The sequence below is a fragment of the Pleurodeles waltl genome, chromosome 10, assembly GCF_031143425.1.
Source record: "Pleurodeles waltl isolate 20211129_DDA chromosome 10, aPleWal1.hap1.20221129, whole genome shotgun sequence".
NCBI classification, from domain to species: domain Eukaryota; kingdom Metazoa; phylum Chordata; class Amphibia; order Caudata; family Salamandridae; genus Pleurodeles; species Pleurodeles waltl.
The window spans coordinates 984284040-984303390 of record NC_090449.1 but is presented as its reverse complement, the minus strand read 5'-3'; the positions used below and the strand labels follow the sequence as shown (position 1 = coordinate 984303390).

Genomic DNA, 19351 nt, shown 5'->3' with positions numbered 1-19351 from the left:
TAATTCACTTATAAGTCCCTAGTAAAGTGCACTACCTGTGCCCAGGGCCTGTAAATTAAATGCTACTGGTGGGCACATAGCACTGATGGTGACACCCACTTCAGTAACACTTCAAACAGAACTCACACCTGCCATTGCAGAGATTGTGTGTGCAGTTTTAAACTGCTATGTCAACCTGGCAAGTTACCCCTCTTGTCAGGCCCTAATCTTACTTTTTAATACATGTGAGTCACCCCTAAAGTAGTCCCTGGACAGACCCAAGGGCATGGTGCAGTGTATATAAAACGTTAGACATGTATTTTACAGTTGTAGGTGTCCAGGTAGTGAAAAATACTTACATTTGTTTTCACTAATGCAAGGCCTATCTCTCCAATAGGTTGACATTGGAATTGCATTAGTACATTGTACAAGTGTAATTTCCAATTGGAAAGAGATGGGACCCCCACAGTTTGGTGTCTCTGGAATCAAAATTTAAAATCACAACTTATGGTAAAGTTGAATTTTAAACTGTAATTCTGAAAATGTCACTTTCTGTTGCGCCGTGGCGGCCCGCGGCGTCTCCCAGCCGGGCCGCGGGGGAAGCCGCGGCCCGTGTTGGAGGTCGCGGGGCCCGCGGCGGCCCTTTTTTCTGGCTGCACGCTGTTCTCCTGATGCGGCGAGGCCTGAGGCCTGTTGTTATAGGGTGTCTGCGCCCCCCTAGCGTCCACTTACCGGGTGCCCCGTTTCTGGCCTTTCCTTTCCTCCTGCATGATTCCTGGAGCCATGCCTTCTCCTTCCCAGCACACCTTGCACCTCCCTTGTCCCTGCATGCATCTGTACCTTTTTTACTATGGTGTCTTTTCCTATTTCTTGCTATAGCCCCTTCCCAATCCAAAATGGTGGTGTTACTACTTCCTGTCTATCACTTCCTGTCTAGGGGTATACAAGGGGAATCATTTCTTCTTCGCATTGCGTTGTAACACTTCTGCTGTGGTGGTCACACTCCGGCTGGTCTTCTCTTAGACGCCAGTTGTTACTGTTTTTTCTTCGGCTTTCCAGTATTTCCAGACTCGTGATTGCTAATTCCTTGTGTCCTCCTTCTCTTCCAGGGAGTTTCTGTTGGAGGTTTTTTCCCCTTGGGGTTTTTCCTCTGGGACTCCTTCTGGAGGGCAGGGACTGTGGTGGCGTACTATTGTCAACAGCACCGTGGCTACCGGAAGGGGTCGCCCCTACCTCGGTCAGAGCAGGACTGGCAGGAACCGAGGCCGCACATCATCCCTCTCCGATACAGACGGTAAGCCCAAGGTGAATCGTGACAGATTGCAATGCCCAAAACTTCAGTCATTGACCGAAACCATGGAGAATCCTGTGATGAGTATGGAGCCAACACGTCAAACGCTGCTCTTGACTATCCAACAACAAGCCCAAGAACTCCAACAGCTACGAACCGAAAATACGGCTTTCCGACAAGCCCTAGCCTCTAGGGCCACTGATGACCCTACTATCTCTGCAACCACACCTCGCTTTTCTGGGGATCCTAACAAACTGTGAGAATTCCTAGATGCTTTGACAGTCTATTTCGCATTCTGTCCTTCACAGTTTATGCAAGATAAAACTAAGGTCGGATATTTGATTAGCGCTCTATCTGGTCCGGCCTTAGCCTGGGCAACCCCCTTGGTGACAGGCAATGATTCCAGCCTGTCTAACTATTCAGCCTTTATCACTGCCTTTAAAAAAAATTTGGAGCGTCCTGGACTTGAATCTTCGTCAGAAGAAGCTCTATGCAATATTCAACAAGGAAGTCAGGATGTTCTACAATACATCACACGGTTTAGATAATTGGCAGCTGAGACCTCTTGGGTGGAGCGTACCTTGGTGACCCTTTTTCAAAGGGGTCTTCGGGATGACATCAAGGATGAACTAGTGCACTCCGCCAGAGTGGAGAATCTCAAGGGTTTAATGGATTTGACACTTGCAATAGAATATCGTTTAAATGAGCAAAGAGTGGAGAAGAGAAAGAATCATATACCATCTCACTCAATAACCTCCCGCGCCATTCTTCATTGTTACGAGGAGACTCGTTCTGAGCCTAAAGGTCCTACTGATGAGGAACCTATGCAAATCGATATGGCGCGTGGGCCGTTATCAACTAGTGAGCGTGAAAACAGGCGACGGAAAGGACTTTGCCTTTACTGTGGTGCTTCTGGTCATCTACTCCATACCTGTCCCATCCGTCCAGCCAAGCCCTTGGGAAACGCCAGCTCCCGTCCTCTGTGAGAAGGGTGAGGATGGGATACTCTGAGATACCTTCCATCTGTTCCTCCAGAGAAGAAATAACCGCTCTTTTTATCTTACCCGTCACCTTACAATTAGCAGATGGCCGTGAAGAAAGAGCACTGGCCTTGTTGGACTGTGGAGCCAGTGGTATCTACCTAGACGAAACATGAGCCATGGAAAGACAGATTCCTAGGATACCCAAGGACGTACCAGAGCAAGTCCACACAGTGGATGGTTCTCTCCTAGCCTCTGGACCTGTCAGGCATACCACTCCTACGTTATATCTGCATTTCGGGAAACATAAAGAAAACATTTCCTTCGACTTGATATCCTCACCGCATCACGTAATGATTCTGGGGATTCCTTGGCTAACCCAGCATAATCCCTACATTAATTGGGAAACTAGAACCATTTCTCTTTCCTCCCATTTTTGCCAACAGCATTGTTATTTGGCAGGAACCTATTGGGCCCCCGAAGAGTATCCTACTAACACCACCAAAAGTGGGATGTTCCATCAACGTTCTACAAGGAGTACTCAGACATTATCTGGAATATGCCGATGTATTCCAGAAACCAGAAAAGCCTGTACTACCACCTCATAGGGAATACGATTGCGCCATTCCTCTGGAATCAGACGCCGTGGTTCCATTTGGGCGAATGTATTCTTTAACTGAGCCTGAGAAAAAGATCCTCAAGGAATATCTAGAGGAAAATGTACAAAGTGGTCTGATTGCCCCTTCTTCTTCACCTGCAGGGGCTCCCCTCTTTTTCGTACCAAGGAAGACGAAAGATTTACGTCCTTGTACAGACTTTTGCGTATTGAATAAGATCACAATTAAGGAGGGGCTAAGAAATTCACCAAGTTAGATCTTAGGGGAGCATACCATTTTTCAGGATAAAAGAAGGTGATGAATAGAAGACTGCCTTCAGAACACCTTTCAGCCATTATGAATATCGGGTGATGCCCTTTGGACTAACCAATGCTCCCTCCATCTTTCAGAGATTTATGGACGCTATTTTTTCTGATCTCCTACACCAGACAGTGGTCGACTATCTGGATGACATTCTGATATTCTCTGTTCACCCAGAACAACACACTAAACATGTACTCCAAGTATTAGAAAGGCTTAGATAACAGCATCTATTCTGCAAGCCAGAAAAATGTGAATTTGATCAAACTGAAGAAAAATACTTGGGGTATTGCATCAATCAAGTATGTGTTGCCATGGATTCAGACAAGATCCAAGCCATTCTGGATTGGCCATCCCCCTCCTCCATCAAGGAAACTCAGGGGGTCATTCCAACCCTGGCGGTCGGTGATAAAGCGGCGGCCAACCCGCCAACAGGCAGGCGGTCAAAAAAATGGAATTCTGACCCTGGCGGGAACCGCCAACACAGCCCGCCACTTTAACACTCCGACCGCCACGGCGGGACAGACAAACAGCGCGGCGGTCACTGCCAAGAGGCAGGCGGCAGACAATGTACCGCCCACCCTATCACAACTCACCAATCTGCCACCTTTTCCGGGGCGGGAGCCCCGCCGATAAAAACACGGCGGAAACAGACTACGAACGGGAAAACGCTCACCTCTACACACTCCACGAGGAATCTGGACAGCATGGAACCCGAATTAAACATCCTACCAGCTATTGTCTACCTGCTCATCTACCAGGAGTACGAATGCCGGCGCAGACGACAACGGTGAGTACTGCACCTACGACACAGGGGAGGGGGGAGGAGGAAAGCTTACGGGCACACACATACGCCATACACCCACCCCAAATACCTACACCCCAATGCAGAGCAACAAGTCAGAGAGACACCCCCCAAACCCATCGGAATAATGCAAAGACACAATTAAAATGATCTTTAAATATATGTATAATATAGCTCCATTGAAGTTATGGGAAATATGCAATATGAAAGATACAAAATAAGGAATGAACATAGTTAAAAATATATACATAGGCAATAAGTCCTGCCCATTCTGTCAAAGTTCCATAGTCCGTGGGCCAATGTGCACAAACACATGGGCAAAGCCCACACAGGAGACCAGATACCATTGGAGAGAACACTGCTGGGGCATCAGATGATAGAACTACAGGCACCTCAGGGGGAAGGGAAGGGGGGGCACCTCAGCCACATGAGTCCACGATGCCAGATCCACGAGGGGCCTCCATGCCCACTGTCCCATCCTGGGGAGTGCAAAGCCACAGTCTCTCAAGTCTCTACAGTGGGTGGCTTGCCCACTGTTCCATCCTGGGAAGTGGCAAGCCACAGTCCATCAGATGGATTACCGACTCCACTGTTAATGGAGGAGGCATGGTGCCCAGAGTGCTTCGTGAAGCCCTGCTCGACACAGAACCGGCACTGTCAATGGGCCAGCGGTGCTTGAGACGGCGTTGCCCAGCGGAGCGGTGCTTGACAGGAAGGGCCCAGCGGAGCGGTGCTTGACAGGAAGGGCCCAGCGGAGCGGTGCTTGAGACGGCGGTGGCCAGCGGAGCGGTGCTTGAGATGAAGGGCCCAGCGGAGCGGTGCTTGACAGGAAGGGCCCAGCGGAGCGGTGCTTGAGATGAAGGGCCCAGCGGAGCGGTGCTTGAGATGAAGTGCCCAGCGGAGCGGTGCTTGACAGGAAGGGCCCAGCGGAGTGGTGCTTGACAGGAAGGGCCCAGCGGAGCGGTGCTTGAGATGAAGGGCCCAGCGGAGCGGTGCTTGAGACGGCGGTGGCCAGCGGAGCGGTGCTTGAGATGAAGGGCCCAGCGGAGCGGTGCTTGACAGGAAGGGCCCAGCGGAGCGGTGCTTGACAGGAAGGGCCCAGCGGAGCGGTGCTTGAGACGGCGGTGGCCAGCGGAGCGGTGCTTGAGATGAAGGGCCCAGTGGAGCGGTGCTTGAGATGAAGGGCCCAGCGGAGCGGTGCTTGAGACGGCGGTGGCCAGCGGAGCGGTGCTTGACAGGAAGGGCCCAGCGGAGCGGTGTTTGAGACGGCGGTGGCCAGCGGAGCGGTGCTTGAGATGAAGGGCCCAGCGGAGCGGTGCTTGACAGGAAGGGCCCGGCGGAGCGGTGCTTGAGATGAAGGGCCCAGCGGAGCGGTGCTTGACAGGAAGGGCCCAGCGGAGCGGTGCTTGAGACGGCGGTGGCCAGCGGAGCGGTGCTTGAGATGAAGGGCCCAGCGGAGCGGTTCTTGTCACGGCGGGCCCCTGTTCAGCGGTGCTTCTCACGGCGGGGCCCTGTTCAGCGGTGCTTCTCACGGCGGGGCCCTGTTCAGCGGTTCTTGTCACGGCGGGGCCCTGTTCGCCGGTTCTTGTCACGGCGGGCCCTGTTCGGCGGTGCTTCTCACGGCGGGGCCCTGTTCGGCGGTGCTTCTCACGGCGGGGCCCTGTTCGGCGGTTCTTGTCACGGCGGGGCCCTGTTCGGCGGTGTTTCTCACGGCGGGGCCCTGTTCGGCGGTGCTTCTCACGGCGGGGCCCTGTTCGGCGGTTCTTGTCACGGCGGGGCCCTGTTCGGCGGTGTTTCTCACGGCGGGGCCCTGTTCGGCGGTGCTTCTCAAGGCGGGGCCCTGTTCGGCGGTTCTTGTCACGGCGGGGCCCTGTTCGGCGGTGCTTCTCACGGCGGGGCCCTGTTCGGCGGTGCTTCTCACGGCGGGGCCCTGTTAGGCGGTGCTTCTCACGGCGGGGCCCTGTTCGGCGGTGCTTCTCACGGCGGGGCCCTGTTCTGCGGTACTTGTCACGGCGGGGCCCTGTTCGGCGGTGCTTCTCACGGCGGGCCCTGTTCAGCGGTGCTTCTCACGGCGGGGCCCTGTTCAGCAGTTCTTGTCACGGCGGGGCCCTGTTCAGCGGTGCTTGTCCTGTGTTTCTAGGGAGCCAGACCTGGCCAAGACTTCCCGCTCAGTTGCCATCCGACCTTGCGGTCGCGGGGCCCTCCTGTGATGGAGTCCTGGGCCCGTGGGTGTCGTCCGTCACAACCGGAATGGGGCTGGTGGGGCCTTCCTGGGCAGATCGCCTGCTGCCTGACTTCTCCGCCATGCTGCCCTTGCCCTCCTTCGCTGAAGCTCTGTGGCCCTTGCCTCCCTTTGATGATGTGGCAGGTGACGGGGCAAGGCTACTGTCCTTGGTGGCAGCCGTCTCAGGCTTGTCGCTCCGGCCCTTAGTTTTTTTTGTCCTCTTCCCAGGGGGTGGGCTGGATGTCCCCTTGCTGCTGGCCGATGTTCCTGCCCTAGGAGCTGGTGGACTCCAATAGCCCTGCACTATGGTCACAGTAGATGCAGGGCTGGTGGTGGCTGAGGTGCTTTTTTGACTCTTACCAGATGGAGGGGGTGGGTCAGTGGTTGGAACAAGGTCAAGGTTGGAAAGGAAAAGCACTTTGGAAGGACAGGGATGGATAGGTGTAGTGGGTATGGGAGTGGAGGAAGAGGATGTGGTTGTAGGAGAGTCAAGTGTGCTGTCTTTGGGTGCAGGTGCTTGTGACGGAGGCTGTCGTGAGGTGGATGGCTGTTGGGTGGGTGGCTGCCTGCGTTTGTGTGGTTTGGAAGAGGGGGTGACAGACACACTGGGAGAGGACACAGGGGACGTGTAAATAGCAGTGGGGGTGGTGACTGCACATGTGCGGACTGTAATGGAGGGTGTGCTGGTGATGGAAGTACTGGCTGATGGTGGTGTGCATGGAGGTGTGAGTGGAGACGTCACAGGGAGGGAGGAGGGAGATGAGGAGGTGGGGGACACAGAGGTGGTAGTGACTGTTGGCATGTCTGCATCTGGATGTTGCCCTCCTCCCCCACCCAGACACCTTCACTGCGCGCAAAGATAGCAGAATGTGCTGATACTCACCCCCTTGTGTCTGCTGTGATGTCCTCACGCGCCCATCCAAATCGGGGTAGGCCACCGCCAGGATCCGGCACATCAGGGGGGTCAATTGGCGGCTGGCACCCCTCCTACGTTAGGAGGCCATCCCCAGAAGAGACTCAGCGGTCTTTCTGGTCCCGCGGCGGATGTCCTCCCACCTCTTTCGGCAGTGGGTGCCCCGTCTGTTGTGGACCCCCAGGGCGCGGACGTCCTTGGCGATGGCACGCCAAATGTCGATCTTCTGATGGGGGCTGACCTATGTGACATGTACAGGGTGGTAAAGGAAATCTCATCACTTTTCTGCCTGGTCAATGTGAGTGCCCCCCCCCCTCCCCAACCTTGCCATGTGGCACATGCTCTCATCTTTCGTTGCACTCCTCATTTGCTCCCCTCCCCACCATCTTACATACACCCCACTCAACACAGGCATAGCCCATTCAACGTGCACCCTGTGTACTAACCTGTTGGTCTGGAGGACCGTAGAGTAGCGCATACTGGGGGAGGACCCCCATCAACAAGTTTCTCCAATTCTTCAGAGGTGAAGGCAGGGGCCCTTTCCCCAGTCGCAGCAGCCATTGTATCTCCCAGACCGAGGTCACAGCAGCACTTGCAGTATCGGTCCTCTCCTGTGGATGATCAGGTCTCGAGTGATTAATCAGAAAATGGCGGTCACGCCCGCGGCGGTGCGTACCGCCGCGGTGCGTACCGCGACCGCAGGCACCCATCCTCATTGGCTACTGAAACCCATACGGTGCAATGTTAACCAATGCGGCTTAGCACCGCGGTCTTCGACCGCCTACTGCCACGGTGTGCCACGCCAGCGCATTGACCTCACATCCCACTGTCACACTTCACAGGTCAGGCAGCCGCCATTTCAAGGGCCCACATGGCATAATTTCTACTGCGTCACACAGGCCTAGGCCTTGCATTGCCACTCATACAAGCCTTTCAATGCATAGCGATTCGTGTACTGTGCAAGCTGTGTGAACGAACCTGTGGGTTGCTTGACTCTGTGCTCCATGTTGTCCTTCCTAGGCACCGTCCGCTGGGACTTGCAAGGAGAAGGATGAATCCTCCCGTGTACCGACCGCTGGTGGACCTGTCGACAATGGAAGAACGACATATCATACTTACATACAGGCTTGACAGAGCAACTATACATGAGCTATGTGCCCAGCTGGAGCCAGACCTGATGTCCCCCATCCGCCAACCCACAGGGATTCCCCCTCTGGTGCAGGTTCTGTCAATACTCCATTTTTTGGCAAGTGGGTCTTTTCAGACAACAGTGGCCATATCATCTGGGATGTCTCAGCCTATGTTTTCTAAGGTTTTGTCCAGAGTGTTGTCTGCCCTGATGAAATACATGCGGAGCTACATTATTTTCCCTGAGGTGGGCGATTTGGCTACAGTGAAGGGTGATTTCTATGCCCTTGGACATATCCCCAACATCATTGGTGCCATTGATGGGACCCATGTGGCTTTGGTTCCCCCCAAAGAAAGTGAGCAGGTGTACAGAAACAGAAAAAGTTATCATTCGATGAATGTCCAGGTGGTCTGTTTGGCTGACCAGTACATCTCCCATGTAAATGCCAAGTTCCCTGGGTCAGTGCATGACGCGTATGTCATGCGAAATAGCAGCATCCCTTATGTGATGGAACAGCTACAGAGACACCGTGTGTGGCTAATTGGTGACTCTGGTTACCCCAACCTGTCATGGCTACTGACCCCAGTGAGGAATCCCCGGACCAGGGCAGAGGAACGGTACAATGAGGCCCATGGGTAAACTAGGAGGATCATAGAAAGGACCTTTGGGGTCCTGAAGGCCAGGTTTAGGTGCCTGCATATGACAGGGGGATCCCTAATGTACTCACCAAAGAAGGTGTGCAATATCATCGTGGCCTGCTGTATGCTTCACAATCTTGCTTTGCGACGCCAGGTGCCTTTTCTGCAGGAGGATGGTCCAGATGGTGGTGTTGTAGCAGCTGTGGAGCCTGTGGAGAGTGAAGAGGAGGAAGACGACGGGGACGACACGGACAACAGGGATACAGTCATACAACAATATTTTCAGTAGCATACAGGTAAGAATCAGCCACGCCATTTTTCATTTACTTAAGGCCTCATGCGTCTCTACTGTCTGTGTTTCCCCCCAGTTCCTGTTAACTGATTTGTGACTTTCCCTTCCCTTTTCAGAGCTGTATGACCCACTGCGTGACTTCTGCTTTGTTTGCCCATGGACTAAAGCTTATTGAAATTGGTATGTTGTCATCACATAGTAACTGGACATTATTGCACCGTTATGTGTAATACATTTGTTAAGAATACAAGCAGACTCCTGTTATTTTAAGTGCAATAAGTGATTTATTTTAAGTGCTACATATAGGTACATGATTGTAAAACGGTGATGGGTGGGGGTGGAGTAATGTCCATGGCAGAGTCCAGTTCTCAGTCTCACAGGTGCATTGTCCATATGCCTGGGGAAGGATGGAGCAGGGGCAGTTAAAGGTTGGACAAGGTGACAATGTGGGACAGTGGGATGACATCAGGGGGTATCTTATGCTGGCGGGGGTCTTGCAATCCTACTCTGTCTTCTTGTGAGATCTCAGGTTCTGCTTGCGGAGTGGTTCTTCTTCTGCAGGAGGTGGGGTTCTGGTGGCCTGTCGTTGTGTGGGGGCCTCCTGTCCACTAGCGCCGGCGGAGGTGGTAGGCTGTTCCTGGCCTGGGCTAGTGACAGGGGCCCTTTGGGGTGCCACATGGTCCCGCAATGTGGTGACTATCTGGTTAAGGGCCACGACGATGGTCCCCATTGCGGAACCGATGTTCCTCAGTTCCTCTCTGAACCCCATGTACCGTTCCTCCTGCAGTGCCTGGATCTCCTGGAACCTGGCCAGTACCGTCGCCATCGTCTCCTGGGAGTGGTGGTAAGCTCCCATGATTGATGAGAGGGCCTCTTGGAGAGTGGGTTCCCTGGGCCTGTCTCCCCCCTGTCGCACAGCAGCCCTCCCAGTTCCCCTGTGTTCCTGGGCCTCTGTCCCCTGGACGGTGTGCCCACTACCACTGCCCCCAGGTCCCTGTTGTTGTTGGGGTGGTGGGTCAACCTGGGTGCCCTGTAGTGGTGGACACACCGCTGATTGACGTGTCCTGGAGACAGAGGCATGGGCCCGCTGGGTAGGAGCTGTGCTGGTGTTCCCAGAGGGGGTTGGGTCTGGTGTAGCCTGTGGCTGTCTGTGGGGAACCGACTGTCCAGAGGTCCCTGATGGGCCGGGCTGGTCATCTGGGTCCAGTGAGACAGAGCTGCTGTCATCGCTGGGGGCCTCTTCTGGGGGTGAGATGGACATCTCTGTACCCTCCGTGGCGGTGTGGTGGCGTTCAGGTCCTGCAGGGGTATAAAGGTATGGTTATTGCTTCTGTGTGTGGCATTTCGTGTGATGGGTGGGTGTCCGTGTACCCAAGTGCAGGCATTCCCTTGTGGGGGCTTTTGTGAGGGTGGCTTGTGGGGGTGATGTGTGTGTGCAGTGGGCATGCTTTGGTGATGGGTGTCCATGCTTTGTGGTCGCATGCAGGGCTTGGTGTTGGGATGGGTGGGTTGTGATGGTGAGCCATTTGCAAGGAGTTGGTGTGATGGGGGTGGGGGTGAGGGTGGGGGTATGTGCTGGCATGCAGGTGGGGTGGGGGTGGGAAGCAGTAGTGAAGGTTTGACTTACCAGAGTCCATTCCTCCGCCTACTCCTGCGAGGCCCTCAGGATGCAGGATGTGCAAGACTTCCTCCTCCCATGCTGTAAATTCTGGGGGAGTAGGTGGGGGTCCGCCGCCAGTCTTCTGCACCGCAATGTTGTGCCTTGATACCATGGAACGCACCTTCCCCCGTAGGTCGTTCCAGCGCTTCCTTATGTCATCCCGATTGCGTGGATGCTGTCCCACCGCATTGACCCTGTCCACTATCCTTTGCCATAGCTCCATCTTCCTGGCAATTGTGGTGTGCTGCACCTGTGCCCCGAAGAGCTGGGGCTCTACACGGACTATTTCCTCCACCATGACCCCGAGTTCTGCGTCAGTGAACCTGGGGTGTCTTTGGGGTGCCATGGGGTGGTGTGGATGAGGTGTGGGGTGGCGTTTGTGGTGATGAGTGTGGTGCGTGTGGTGGTGTGTGGTGTTTGGTGCGTGGATTCTGTGTGTGTGATGGTGTTGTGTGCCTCTGTGTTGTGGGATTGTCTATTCTGTGCTCTCTCTCTAGCCTTCGTCAATAATTTCGGGTCGTAGGGGTTTGTGGGTGATGTGGGTGTGTGTTTTATATTGTGTTGGGTGTGTGGGAGTGGTGTTAGTATGTGTATCAGGTGTGTGTATTTCAAAATGACCAATGTGGCTGAGTTTTCTATGTGTGTGTGTATTTTGACCGCGGCGGTGTGTACCGCCAATGGAATACCGCGTTTGAAAGACCGCCGTGTGGATTCGTGTGTCGTGATAGTGTGGGCGTATTTCTGTTGGCGTGACGGTGGAGGTTTGGTCATCGCCATTTTTTCGCTGACCTTTGGTGTGGCGGACTTTTGTGGATGTCGGGTTTTTGGCGGTTTGCAAGTTGCGGGTCAGAATGTCCGTGGCGGTTTACCACGGCCGCGGCGGTGTTATGGCGGTCTTCTGACCGGCAGTAAGCGCCTTTTACCGCCGAGGTCAGAATGACCCCCTCAGTGTTTTTTAGGATTGGCCAATTTCTATTGTCAGTTTATAGCCGATTTTGCCCAGCGAACCAGTTATATTATGCAAACCCTTAAGAAAGAAAGTCTACGAAAGGGTTTTTGTTGGACCAAAGACGCAGAATCCGCATTTCAAGAGTTAAAGCATGCCTTCATTCAAGCTCCCATTCTACGGCATCCAGACACCACCAAACAGTTTATTGTCATTACAGACGCCTCAGAAAGAGCAATCGGGGCTGCTTTGCTAAAAAGACAAGATGATGATGGGTTAGAACACACTGTATTCTACCTTTCACACGTATTATCTGACTCCAAACGTAACTATTCGGTTTTAGAACGAGAACTACTCACCTTGAAGACAGCTTGCACTGAATGGAGACACTTTCTTATGGGATGGAAAGAACCTTTTGAGGCACGGACAGATCATCGGAATTTACAGTGTTTGAGAAACTTTCAATGCCAAAATAGTTGACAGGCTCGATGGGCTTTCTTGTTTAGTCAATACGATTTTTACATCACATATATCCCTGGTTCCCAAAATATTTTGGCAGATGCCCTGTCACGCCGCTACCCTGAGTGTAGTGATTCTCCTGTGCAAAACCTATTTGAAAATAATAGGATCATTGGGTTGGTACAATCATTCCTTGACAAAGTGAAAACTGAATATTCCAACCTTGAAACAACTGAGATGAACAATTTACAACCACAGCTCCATAAAGATCAGGATTACTACTATCACAAAAAGGCTTTATTCCTACCTACTAAAATAGTCCAAACAGAGGCCCTGCGAATGTGCCACGATTCCCCCATCGCAGGTCATCGTGGTATGAAGGCTACCCAAGAGCTCCTGCTTCGCTCTTTCTGGTGGCCCACACTTAAAACAGATACTGAACACTACCGACTTCTTGTCCCATCTGGGCACAAGTCAAAACACCTCGTAATAAACCAGTAGGATTACTCCGTCCTTTACCTGTTCCACCAGGTCCGTGTCACACTATATCCACCCACTTTATGTGCTCTTTGCCTCCTTCAGTTGGGAATCGGGTAATAATGGTAACGATTGACTCCTTCACTAAAATGGCACATTTCACGGCATTACGGAAACTACCTTCGGCGAAAGAACTAAGTCAGATCTTTATTCAGGAGATCTTTCGGCTTAATGGCCTGCCGCAAGTCATTATCTCAGACCGGGGTCCCCCAATACATCTCCTGTTTTTGGAGACAATTTTGTAAGACACTAAGAATAGAGGTAGCTTTATCATCTGGTTTCCATCCCCAAACTAATGGACAGACAGAACGGCTGAATCAAGGCTTTGAACAATACCTATGTAGTTTTTGCAATGCTACGCAAAGCAATTGGTCTACGTACCTACCACTTGCTGAATTCTCATACAACAATTCGGTACACAGTGCCTCGAAAGTCTCTCCTTTTTATTGTTCTTATGGATTCCATCCGAAAGCCTTTCCTATTCCTCTGAAAGAAACATCTACTCTCCCTGCCATTACCTCATATGTCCGGAAACTACGTGGTATCCAACATGTCATACATTCGCATCTTTTAGCCACAAAAGCACGCATGAAAAGAATGGCTGACAAGAAACTTTGTGAGGCCACGCATTATCAGATCAACAATAAAGTCTGACTTGCCTCTAAATTCTTACCTCTTCGATTAACCCAAAATAAATTCAAACCTCGGTATCATGGTCCGTTCCTGATTCTTCAAAAGATCAATCCCGTTTCTGTTCGTCTTCGTTTGCCTCAGACTTGGAAAATACATCCTGTGTTCCATGTATCTCAGCTTAAACCCTATGTCCCTGATCCTTTTCGCAGACGATTCACCTGTCCTCCTCCTCAACTGGTTGACAACGTGCCTGAATACGAGGTCCAGGAAATTTGTGACTCTCGAGTCTTCCATGGCCGTCTCCAATACCTCATTCATTGGAAGGGCTACCCTATGAGTGAATGCTCCTGGGAAGATGCATCTTCGGTTCATGCCCCCTTTCTGATCCGTCGTTTTTTCCATCTTTTCCCTCACAAACCTGGGGCCTCGGAGGAAGCCGCGGCCCGTGTTGGAGGTCGCGGGGCCTGCAGCGGCCCTTTTCTCCAGCTGCGCGCTGTTCTCCTGATGAGGCGAGACCTGAGGCCCAGGATTGGGCGTCGGTCCTCGCCGCACACAGCGTGCGACGTGAGTGTTGTTATGAGGTGTCTGCGCCCCCCCCCCAGCGTCCACTTACCGGGTCCCCCGTTTCTGGGCTTTCCTTTCCTCCTGAATGATTCCTTGAGCCATGCCTTCTCCTTCCCAGCACACCTTGCACCTCCCTATTCCCTGCATGCATCTGTACCTTTTTTCCTATTTCTTGCTATAGCCCCTTCCCAATCCAAAATGGTGGTGTTACTACTTCCTGTCTATCACTTCCTCTCCAGGGGTATATAAGGGGAATAATTTCTTCTTCTCATTGCGTTGCAACACTTCTGCTGCAGTGGTCACGCTACGGCTGGTCTTCTCTTAGATGCCAGTTTATACTGTTTTTTTCTTCGGCTTTCCAGTATTTTCAGACTCGTGATTGCTAATTCCTTGTGTCCTCCTTCTGTTCCAGGGAGTTCCTGTTGGAGGTTTTTTCCCCTTGGGGTTTTTCCTCTGGGACTCCTTCTGGAGGGCAGGGACTGTGGTGGCATACTATTGTCAACAGCACCGTGGCTACCGGAAGGGGTCGCCCCTACCTCGGTCAAAGCAGGACTTGCAGGAACGGAGGCCGCACATCATCCCTCTCCGATACAGACGGTAAGCCCAAGGTGAATTGTGACACTTTCAGAAAGTTGGCATTTTCTTACCCTAATTTATCTAGTGCCTTCTGCCTGCCTCTGAATACATCTGGGTGGGTGACAGCTCGGCTTTGTGCATTCCCTCCAGACAGCCACCTACAAAGGAAACTTAGGTATGACAGATAGACCATCAACATCCTGATGGCCCATCCAGGGCAGAATGGGAGGAAGGAGCTGACATTTACACTTGAACGGGCTGTGTCCTCATTCCACACAAAGGGATGCATAACCCCCTGTAATGAGTCTGGAGCCAGGGCAGGAAGAGCAGAGACTCTATACACTTGAAAGGCTCCGCTTTGAAGTCCCCCCCACTTCAAATGTACCACTGGTTATAAAAACTGGACTTCGGACCCTACCAACTCAGTGCACTCCTGGACCTGAGGACATTCTGTCAGGACGAAAGACTGCTATGTTGCTGAATGGACTGTCACTTTGCTGGACTCTGCTGGACTTTGATCGACTCATGATCGTCTGTGCCTGTCCTGCTGCCCTCCTTACCTGGGAGTGAGAAGGTTGTTCCTACATCTCTACATCCCCAGAACCAAAGTGACTCCAAAGGCTTGCTGGCCCCCCTCCTGTTCTGAAGTCTCAGGGATATCAAAGACTTCACTTCATCCTGCAACAGCACTAGACTTTGCTTGCTGTTAGTCTTGCCATGCCACCTGGTGCAAACCCAGTCCTGGGCCCTTGGAAGTGGATATAAAGTGCTGCACCTAAAAATTCCACACATCACTGTTGATGTGCCGGTCAGAACGAACACATCTCCCCTTGATGCTAATGCATTGCCACAGCCTCTGAGGACAAATGCATCTCAGCGCAGGCTGTGCGACTCGAAACCAATGTATCGCCTGCATCCAGCAGGATCAACGTACACATATCACCTCCTCTGCTTCATGCGTTGAGCCCCCATTGATGGTGCAACAAGAAACTTTTTCAGGGGGACAATGTTGGTCCCTGTATCTAACCCACACTCCATCATGGTCAGCCTGACTTTTCAAATTGTATTCAGTCTAGCATGGCCAGATAGCCTGGTTGACACTTTATGCTTTTAAGCACTACATTTGCAGATATTATTTAAAAATTCACATCTCAACTTCTACTTTTTTGGATTTTTGTCAGTTTGGTCTCTTCATTAAATTCAGTTCTATTTTTATAACCTGGTTTGGATTATTTTTGTGTCGTGTTTTCACTGTTTTACTGTTTTAAGTTTTGTGCAAAATCTTTACATATTTCCCCCTAAGTTAAGCCCATCTGCTCTGTGCAAAGCTACCACAGGGTGAGCACAGGTTAATTTATTGTGTATATCTAATTTACCCTGACTAAGATTGTGGTTCCTGCTTGGACAGCGTGCATACCTCTGCCAACCAGAAACCCAATTTATAACACCGGGATCAACAAAAACTCAACTAAAGGCTGCAGAACATTTAGAACTTGGCGGTGAGAATCACTCTCAACCTCCCATGCTGCACTCACATCACACTACAACAGAAAAAGCTACTCTGGCTCCCCATAAAGAAGCAAGCAAAATTCTACCTCCTCACCAATACGTACAAGGGACTATATAACACTGGCCCAGATTACCTGAAAAATCTCATCTGCTTTCAAAAACATTTGCAACACCTCCTCTCATCTGTACTTCCATACGGAATATGGAAAACCAGATCCGGCAGTCAAACCTTCTCCTACATAGCTCCTAAAGCGTGAAACAACCTGCCACTACACATTAGATCCTCCTTCTCATTTCTTGAATTCTGCAAGATTCTGAAGACCTGGCTTTTGTGAGTAGCCCCACTAGGCCTTAGGTTAGGCTGGGCTCACATCTGCTCAGTGCCAGGATCCACTCTCCCAGGTGACAGTGCACTCAACAGATCTGCGTAACATCACATAACAAGGCACATTTGTCTCTGTCCATAGGTGTTAGACCTATCAGCCTAATGGTGGTCTTCTCCCAAACATTTTGCCTTCATCCCTCCTATTTTTGCTGATCTCGTGTTTGATGACCTTAGGACCCTATGCCCTTTAGCACTACTAGCCAGTGCCAAAGTGCTTGTGCTCTCTCACTAAAATGTGATGGAATTAGCACTTAGCCAATTGATATACTTCATGTATCATTCATCTAGTAAAGTGGTACTACAGGTATCCAGGGCCTATTAATTAACCCCTTTGCTGCCAGGCCTTTCCCCCCTCAGGTGGCAAGCCTTTTTTGGCTATGTGGGGCAGTTTACGCTTAGGCCCTCATAACTTTTTTTCCACATAAGCTACACCACCACATTTGCGTCATTTTTCCAACATCCTAGGGATTCTAGAGGTACCCAGACTTTGTGGGTTCCCCTGAAGGAGACCAAGAAATTAGCCAAAATATAGCAAAAAGTTTGTTTTCTTCAAAAAATGGGAACAAAGTGGCGCAGAAGAGGGCTTGTGTTTTTTTTCTCCTGAAAATGGCATCAACAAAGGGTTTGTAGTGCTACAGGCAGACTGGAATCAGAAAACCCCATTTGACAACACAATTTTGGCATTTTACTGGGACATAGCCCATTTTTACTATTTTATGTGCTTTCAGCCTCCTTCCAGTTAGTGACAGAAATGGGTGTGAAACCAATGCTGGATCCCAAAAAGCTCAACATTTCTAAAAAGAAATGGGTAATTTGTGTAGATCCTACAAGTTTTTCCTACAGAAAATAACAGCTGAAAAAACAATTTGAAATTGAGGGAAAAAAACAGCCATTTTTCCCCACGTTTTACTCTGTAACCTTTTCCTGCGATGTCAGATTCTTGTAAGCAATATACTGTTTCGTCTGCTGGACTCTTCTGGTTGCAGGGATATATAAGACTTGTAGGTTCATCAAAAACCCTAGGTACACAGAGCCAAAAAATGAGCTGCACCTTGCAATGGGTTTTCATTCTATACCAGGTTAACAGCAACTCATTTGCTGAAATATAAAAAGTGAAAAATAGGTATCAAGAAAACCTTTGTATTACCAAAATGGGCACTAGATAAGGTGTTGATAAACAGTGGTTATTAGCACATCTCTGAATTCCGGGGTGCCCATATTAGCATGTGAATTACAGGGCATTTCTCAAATAGACGTCTTTTTTTAACACACTTACATTGGGAAGGAAAAAAGTGGAGAGAAAGACAAGGGGCAATAACACTTGTTCTGCTATTCTGCGTTCCTCCAAGTCTCCCGATAAAAATGGTACCTCACTTGCGTGGGTAGACCTAATGCTTGAGACAGGAAACACAACATGGACACATCACATTTTTACATTGAAATCTGATATGTTTTTTGCAAAGTGTTTAGCTGTAGATTTTGGCTTCTAGCTCAGCCGGCACCTAGGGAAACCTACTAAACCTGCACATTTTTTTAAACTAGACACCCGGGGGAATCCAAGATGGGGTGACTTTGGGACTCTGACCAAGTTCTGTTACCCAGAATCCTTTGCAAACCTCAAAATGTGGCCATAAAAACACTTTTTCCTCTCATTTTGGTGACAGAAAGTTCTCGAATCTGAGAGTAGCCATAAATGTCCTTTAACCCAGCATTCCCCATGTCTCCCAATACAAATGGTACCTCACTTGTGTGGGTAGGCCTAGCGCCCGTGACAGGAAATGCCCCAAAACACAACGTGGACACATCACATTTTCTCAAAGAAAACAGAGCTGTTTTCTGCAAAGTTCCTAGTTGTGGATTTTGGCCTCTAGCTCAGCGGGCACCTAGGGAAACCTACCAAACCTGCACATTTTTCGAAAATCTAGACACCTAAGGGGAATCCAAGATAGGGTGACTTGTGGGGCTCTCACCAGATTCTGTTATCCAGAATCCTTTGCAAACCTCATAATTTGGCTAAAAAAACACTTTTTCCTCCCATTTCGGTGACAGAAAGTTCTGGAATCTGAGAGAAGCCACAAATTTCCTTCCACCCAGCGTTCCCCCAAGTCTCCCGATAAAAATGGTACTTCACTTGTGTGGGTAGGCCTAGTGTCGCAAAAGGAAATGCCCCAAAACACTATCTGGACACATCAAAATTATCAAATACAAAACTACCTGTTTTTGCGGGGGCACCTGCGTTTTTGGTCCTGGGCTCAGCAGCTATCTAGGGAAACCTACCAAACCCAGACATTTCTGAAAACTAGACACCGAGGGAGTCCAGGGAGGTGTGACTTGTGTGGATTCCCCAATGTTTCCTACCCAGAATCTTCAGCAAACATCAAATTTAGCTAAAAAATCACATTTGTCCCACATTTCTCTGTGGGATCACCGCACCGGAACAAATTTCACCCAACGTTCCCTTCAGTCTCCCGGTAAAAATGATACCTCAGTTGTGTAGGTGGGCCAAGTGACTGCGACAGGTAAGAGCCAAAAACATGTCAAAATTCATGGGGAACCAAAGCGGGTCCAAAAGGGCAGTTTGGGAAAAAACATTTTTAGGCTGACAAGTGAAGCAGAATTTTTATCGGTATAGATGAGACAATTTTGGGTGGTAGGAATCTTGAGGATTATGCAGATTCCGGAAGGTGCCATCACAAAAATGTGGGAAAAATGTGTTATTTCCAGCAAAGTTGGATGTTTACAGGGCATTGTTGGTAAGAAAATGGTGCGAGGTGCACGTGAAGGACACCACACTGGAATAAACCATATGTTTAGTTTTCAGATGTGTCTAGGTCTTGTGGATTTTTCTACATGGCAGCCACCCAAAGTCAAAAAAGTGCAGCTCTCACCATTCCAATTGGGACGATTTTGAGAG

At 50.5% G+C, this 19351-nt stretch overlaps 1 protein-coding gene across 1 annotated transcript in view; it reads right to left on the bottom strand.

Moving 5' to 3' along the window:
* Positions 1 to 19351, bottom strand: part of THSD7A (thrombospondin type 1 domain containing 7A) — a 934571-nt gene that overhangs the window by 481978 nt on the left and 433242 nt on the right. The gene's annotated exons all lie outside the window — the stretch shown is intronic.